Source organism: Chinchilla lanigera, unplaced genomic scaffold (assembly GCF_000276665.1).
Source record: "Chinchilla lanigera isolate Chin_1 unplaced genomic scaffold, ChiLan1.0 scaffold00052, whole genome shotgun sequence".
Taxonomy (NCBI): Eukaryota; Metazoa; Chordata; class Mammalia; order Rodentia; family Chinchillidae; genus Chinchilla; species Chinchilla lanigera.
This window is the reverse complement of record NW_004955453.1, coordinates 1,117,396-1,125,096: the sequence shown is the minus strand read 5'-3', so window position 1 is coordinate 1,125,096 and position 7,701 is coordinate 1,117,396.

The following is a 7,701-nucleotide window of genomic DNA, read 5'->3' as shown; positions in this document are numbered from 1 at the left end:
CAAGTTCAATTTTTTCCATGACTCACAAAGAAAAATGTATCTTACATGGTAGCCACATGCACACACACACACACACACACACACACACACACACACACACACATACACACACACAGATGAAAGCTTCATAAAACTTGGGTTACTCCTACTTAGTACAATGCACTCTGATTTTTTTTTCTAGCCTATTTTATTTTTTAAAATGCAGAACATAACCCTCTGAATTGATCTCATGACTCCTAGAGGTCATGACCCCTGACACAGGAGCACAAGCCACCCCAAAGGTAGGAGAACTCGTGTTGGACAAAGTTTTTGCAGCATATAGTCCCTCTCTCTCTCTCTCTCTCTCTCTCTCTCTCTCTCTCTCTCCACCCCTCCTCCTCTCTTGCAATAAGACTGAACCCAGAGCCTGTGCATACGGGGAAAGTACTACACCCTGAACCATATCTCTAGCCCCTTTTTTATTTAGTTAGTTTTGGTTTTTTGAGGTAAGGTTTTGCAGGCCTCATTCTCAAGATCCGCCCGCTTCAGTCTCCTGAGTGCTGGAATTACAGGCGTGCTCCACCACACACAGTGCTTGCAGGCTCCTGGTAGCTCAGGAAACTCTTAAAATTGAGGGTGACAGCCATGCCACTAGTTTCCGTGTAGGCTAGGGAGAGACAAGAGTGAGTCACGATCATTGCCAAACAAGGGAAGAACGTGGCTTTTTCACATGATTTTCCATTATAAAACAATAGCCTTTAAGCCAAAAGTAACAGAATCTTCAGGGCACTCACCATGGTATTTCAAATTATTGAGATACACGATTCAGGAATACTCACAGAATGTTAACACACCTGGCTTAGCAATGGGGTAGAAACAATTCATATTTACTGTGACACAAGCATGTGGAAGTACAAACTAGTACAACCACTGTAGAAATCAGTGTGGAGATTCCTCAAGAAACTAAAACTACGAATCCCATTCTATCCAGCTATTCCCCTTTTAGGCATCTTCCCAAGAGTTATAGGCATCGTATTACACTGATCCATGCCCACCCGTGTTTGCAGCAGCACAGCTCATAATAGCTAAGTCTTGGAGGCAGCCTGTACATCCACCCACAAATGAATACATAAAGAAACTCTGGTATGTGTACACAATGGAGTACTACTCCACTATAAAGAAAAATAAACAGGAGTCATCTGAGGGAAAATGGATGCACCTTGAGACCATAATGTTGAGGGACATAAATCAGACGCACAAGCTTAGCGATAGCATGGGAAACCCAAAGTATAAGTAAAGAGCAAAATGAAAGATAGGTAATAGGAAGTAGGGAGATAGATCTTTCTCAAAGAGGAGGGGGATCAAGAGATGGAGGGAAGGGAAGAGAAAGGGGATTTAAAAAGGAATTAGCGTGTGTAATGTGTGTGCAACCCCTCCCCACAAGGAGTGTAAATGTTATGCACTACACACATAGGCTGATAAATAAAAAAGACCGTTGGAGAGGCTGCATGCTAAAAACGACTGGCTGAGGGAATACTTAACAGTGGGCAGAAGAGGAACCCAACAACCCATAGCTTCCACAATATGTATGGATACGGTCCTCCAACTGTAGTATGTAATTTAAAAGCAGGAATGAGTGTAATTGCAAAGAGAAAGAATAAACTACTAAGTACAACAACCCAAATGCATAGTACAAGTGTTGTTACATGCAAAAGAAGTCAGATACACAAGAATGCACATGATGCTCCGCCTATGTGAAATTACCTGTAGCCAAAGTGACCTGAGGGTGACAGGTACCAGATCAGGGATTACCTAAAGGGTAAGGTGTTGAAGAGGGATGAACTGCAGAGAGGCTCAGAACTTTCTGGAGTGATGCACATGTTCTGCATTTGATTGGTCCGAGAGCTATGTAAGTGATACAGTTACCAAATTCATCAAATTTACATTTGAAATGGCCGCATTTCACAGTATGCACGTTAGACTTTTTAAAAAGCAGTTGTAAAAAAAAATAGCTAAAATAAATAACTGTGCTCACTTGAAAACAGTGTGGACAAAGTACTGATGAGAAAAAAAGAAAAAAATCCACTCCAGAATCGGAGGAGCTGAGTAGACCCAGAGGAACAGAGAGAGCTCTTTCCTCTGGTGTGTGCAGGCCCCTGAAGAAGAGGGTTCTGAGGTCCTGACTGTCCTCAGAGGTGGCCTTGGCCACTACGGGGGCTCTGCAGGTGCTAACTCATGCAACAACCGGGTGCATTCCCACCTGTGTGCCACTCCCCTTACCATGATGTCACCGCTCTGGGAGGAAAGAGACCACTTCAAACACTGCTTTATCAGTCCCAGAGTCGACCCCATGCAGCACAAACAGGACAGTGGTGCCCCAGGCTTTCTGGATTGATTTTCAGGACTACGTGGGTTCTGATGCTGCTTTGAATTTGAGTATGGTCTGAAAAAGAGTCAAGAACAATTAACAGTGTGAAAAGAGAATGGAAATGAAGTACTTTATTAAATATCAGTATTGAGTAGCTCTCTCAAAAAGAAAAAATAAAACTTAGCTCTGAAAGTCTTTAATGGGAATTCTGATTTGGGTGTACTTGAACCAGCATCCTCAAGAATTTGCTGAGGACAGAGGCCCTCAGCAAATGTAAAGTGACTGGCCATTCATGCCTCGCTCTCTGACACGGGGGCCCCATCTGGCCCTGGTGAGAAAGTAGATCCTGCACGGAAAGAGGAAGCCAGACTGGGCCAGCGTCCAGCTGGCCCTCGCTGGAGTGGCTGCCGCACGGCCAAAGAGGAAGCCAGCCAGTGGGTGGCTGGCAGTGGACAGGGAAGGTGATTAGAGCAGAGGAAATGTGTTATTCTGAGGGTCTGCCTGGAGGAAACACAGTAAGAGGGCTACAGAACAGGCTCATAGCACAGGGCATGGAAGGGCATCAAGAGGACAGCAGCCGCCTGGCCCCGGATGAGAATCAGGTGGCACTGATGCCCACCCACCATGCTCCTCGGACTCATGAGGGAGATGAAGGGAAAGTCTACATGACTCTAAAAGTTACATGCATCCTCCATCCAGTTCAAAATGGGGCTGGACAACAGCTCAGTCTCTGTGAAGACATGGAAAGAGGATCCCGCACGCCAGTAGCACAACTGGTAAGTTTGGTACTTTTAGAAGGAGGATTCAGAATGACCAGTTCTTTTAAAGTGACAATACAGAGGTGTGCTCAAACCCTATGGTGAATAGTTTAAAATATTTATTATAGTAAAAGATGCATTGCCATTTGTGAATGTCTTTAGTTGCGCTATCCTGACTGCCTCAAAATACTTGCCCTTCAGGGTCATTTTGACTTTAGGAAACAGCCAGAAGTTGCAGAGTGCCAGATCCTGTGAACAAGGTGGATGAGGACACGCTGTAATGTTTCTATGAGCCTGTCTTTCTGTTGGATGGCACTTGGAATTAGCACTTACTGTATTTTTAATCATACCTTATGTCTGGGTTACTTTTCCCTCGTTGCTGAGACAAAATACCTGACACCCAAAATTAAGGAAGGAAAGGTTTATTTAGCTCAGTTTCTGGAAGTTTCAGTCTGTAATCAGCTTGCCGCAAGGTAGGTTGGCATGGCAGAGGGGCAACAGTTCATGGTGACGGAAGACAACAAAACCAACAAGAGTAAATGTGGGGGGAGCAAGCCTCTTTTCCTCCCGTATATTGCAAGCAGGCTACCTGCCCTAGGGTGGGTGTAGCACTCACACCATTTCTATGCCCTCCTCTTGCACAGGCTGAGAATGTTTACAAAGTGAGGACCTTGGCCCCCTGCTGAGTCACTTAGTTAAGCTTCTAAACTTCTCAAGTTGGCACAGTGTGCACCAACCATAAAAACATCCTATGGCATAAACAGCCACCCAAGGGCATGTCCTCTACACCGCAGGATGTAGAACTGCTGAGTCACTTAGTTAAGCTTCTAAACTTCTCAAGTTGACACAGTGGATCAACCATGACACCTTATATTCTCTCTCTCTCTCTCTCTTCCTTCCTTCCTTCCTTCCTTCCATCCTTTATTTGTCTGCTTTGAACAAGGGTTTTGCTATGCAGTTCAGGCTGGCCTTCAACTCACTTTGTAGCCCAGGCAGCACTGAACTCATGGTGACCTTCCCACCTTACAGGTGTGTGGGCCACATCTGGTTTGGTCATACCTTATAAAGACACTCATGAAAGAAGACTTCCAGAACTGCTTCAGAAAGTGGCATGAATGATGTAGTAAGTGTATTTGAATCAAGGAGTACTTTGAAGGCAACTCATGACAATGTGTCTTTTATCTAATAATTTTTTGAAATTTAAATATTCACTGTATTTTTTTACTACCCCATGCATAAGCTATGGACAGGATGGGGCAAAGGATTGCAATTAATTATCAGGCAAAGAAAAATAGTTTAGGAAAAGTAGCCCCAGGGTTTGACTGGTGGCAGATCCAGCTTTGTCTCATAAGGTGGAGTCTGGCCCTCATTTCTGGTCTCAGGTTCACATGTAGGTGTCCCAGCCAGATCTTTGCCCCATGACGCTGTGTCCTGAGTGGGACAAGAAAATCTCCCCCTGTGCCACAAGCCCCAGAGCAAATGACTGGTAGATACCTGAAAATATACTCACCCCCCACCCTAGTTATCACAGAAATTCAATTAAATGAATCATCAGGTCACCTTTTTCTATTAAATGTGGAAAGTCCTTAAAATGATAATACCTAAGGCAAAGAAAAACACTCATGACTACTTCTGAGAATGCAAACTGGTTCACCATTTGAGAACTGATTGTATCAAAAAATAAAAATAAAAAATATGGATAGATGTTTTACACATCCAGCACGTACTCTTCTTTGAAGCCATGGTTCTTTCTGGAGGATTTCCGGGGTGTTTCACATCAAGACTGTACTCCCAAGAGTGGATGTGTTTTTCAAGCTACTCCTGGAAGACTACCTCAAGACCTTCCCAGAACTACTAGGAAAAATATGATCAGATTTTCTGTGGCCCATTTAAGCCAAGAGTGTTCCTTCCGATGGTACATAGAGAATTCTTGCTACAAAATCAAGCTCTCACACACACACACACACAAAAAAAAAAAAAAAACAGAAAAGATAGGAAGACAGACCCAAGACCACAATTACAAGACTTGATTCAACACCTCTTAGATCCAGCTCTTTCTGAAACTAACCCCACCCTTGACCTTTCAATCAGGTAAGCCAATACACTTCCTCTTCTGCAGTGTGCTGGGCTGAGCTGAATTTATTTTTGTTGTAGTCCAAGGGTTCTGATTCATATTCACTCTCCCAGCAAGACCATTTCTAAATAATGTGCCCTACAGAAAGAGTTAATTGAAAAGAGATTTTGTTATATGCGGGGGGGCTTAGTTAATTTTCTAGTTGCTGAGACAAAACAGATGATACCCAAAGTTAAAGGAGGAAAGGTTTATTTGGCTCACAGTTGGTAAAGGTTTCAGTTCATAGTTGGCTGGCTCCAAGGCAGGGTGACATGGCAGAGGGGCATCAGAGAGGAGAAACAGCCCATGGCAGGCAGAAGGCAGCAAGCAGCAAGTAACAAGTGACAGATTCTTTCCATCCCTTTATATTGTATCCAGGCTGGACAGGTAGCACTCACACCCGGGATGGGGCACCATTAATTATACCTAAAACTAGGCCAAATGGAATCAGTGGACTAATTTAGTAATCACACACTCTGAATCTCAGTTAGCATCACACACTCTGGATCCAGCCACTTCTGAAAAAGCCCCATCTATGACTGTATGAGGCTTTGGGGGGACCATTAGGACACAAGCTGTAACAGAGAGTGAAAAACTATTTATCACTCCAGGTTCTGAATGACCAAACCATAACAGCAAAAAACATGCTTTGAAATGAGATGAAAGATAAAGATTTCAATTCAGACATAAAGTTAACAGGCAGATAAATGGATGATGATACTTTAACATGTATTTAAGCATTACACATAGAATATATAAGGAAGAAATAGAAGATGATGGTAAAAGACTAGGAAGTCTATTCACCAAATAGCTCATAATGAAAACATATAATGAAATGCCCTCATTAGGCATCAGTAATTAAATGAACAAAATAGTCACTTCACACCTATCAGATTGGCCCAAATTTAAAATGAGACAGTATTGAGGGGGGAGAGGCACTTGGAGCAAGAGTCCTTGTGCATCGTTAGGAGGGGCATAAAATGGTGAAGCTCTTGTAGAGAGTAAATGGAAAATAATTAGTGAAAATTAATCTGCACATATATTACCCCAGAAAGTCTGCTTTGAAATAGAGAAACTTCCTCCCAGGGTCACTAACACGCATGACTAAGAATGTTCCCTGCAGCAGCAATGGTACTAGCATCGGGCTGGGAATAAGTGAAAAGTCCATCACCTGGAGGAAGAGATGCACAGCACTTCATACCTGCATGATGGAACACACCCCAGGAAAAGAGAGGTGAGGAGAGCACCACGGACATCAACTTGCAAAGCACTCAGTAATAACACTCAATGCAAATCAAGAAAGGCAGATTTAGAAATGCATAAAGTATAATACATCACCAAAGTACATAGATATATGTGTGTGTGTGTACATATGTATACATAAAGGTCTAGAAACTAGGTCAGAAAGACACGTAAATGACTCAAAAAGTACAACTTATGGGGAGAAATAGAGCAAGACTGGGGAAAAGTGTAAAGAAGAAAAAAACAGGAACACAATATTTTTGTAAATGAAGACAGGGTTCATCAGCTAGAGATGCCACCCGGTGCAATTCTGTGAACCTGTGATACAAAATAAACAAAAATTATGAATATCCCCAAATGTTGTTACAGCAGTGGTTGTGAAAGATCAGAAGCTACTTAAAGCATCCAAGAAGAAAGGGATCAACCAAATAAATGATGGTACACCTACTTGATGAAATGATATGCAGCCATTAAAAGGATAGCACAGAAACATATTAATCAATACAGACAATAATTCATAATGTATCAAGTGAAAAAGCCATCTATAAATAGCAGCCCTGATTGATTGATTCAGAACACCAAGAACATTTTAAAGGAAGGTACAGTGAATCTTTAATCTGGGATCACAAACATTTTTTTTTTTTAAGGAAGGAAAGGTTTATTTAGCTTACAGTTTGTGGAGGTTTCAGTCTGTACTTGGCTGGCTCCAAGACAGACAGGCAGATGGCAGAGGGCAATAGTTCATGAGGGCGGAAGACAGCAAAAGCCACAACAGCAAAAGGGAGGAGAGGTAGTAAGCAGCCTCTTTCTCTCCCTTACATATGCAAACTATCAGCCCCAGGGCGGGTGTAGCACTCACACCCATAATCCCAGCATTGGATCATGGATCAATCATAAATTCTAGAAGCCCACCCTGATGACTTCATGAGGCTTTGCGTGGACATCTAGACACAAACCATAACATCTTATTTCTGCATTACGTCATTTGCAGCCCAGATTGCATAAAATGATTATTTGCTTTTTTTTTATTTTAAAGAGAGTAGTAAATGAGAAACAAACAAACAAAGAAATAGAACAGTAGCAGCATACCAGGGTCACAAACATAAACAAACCAAAGCAAGAGCATTCAAAGTGATACAGAGACTTGAGACAAAATAATACTAATCAACAGTGGTTGTTACATTACATATCACCATCCTCAACTACATTGCTCAGATTACCAGATGTAAGAATGAAAGATT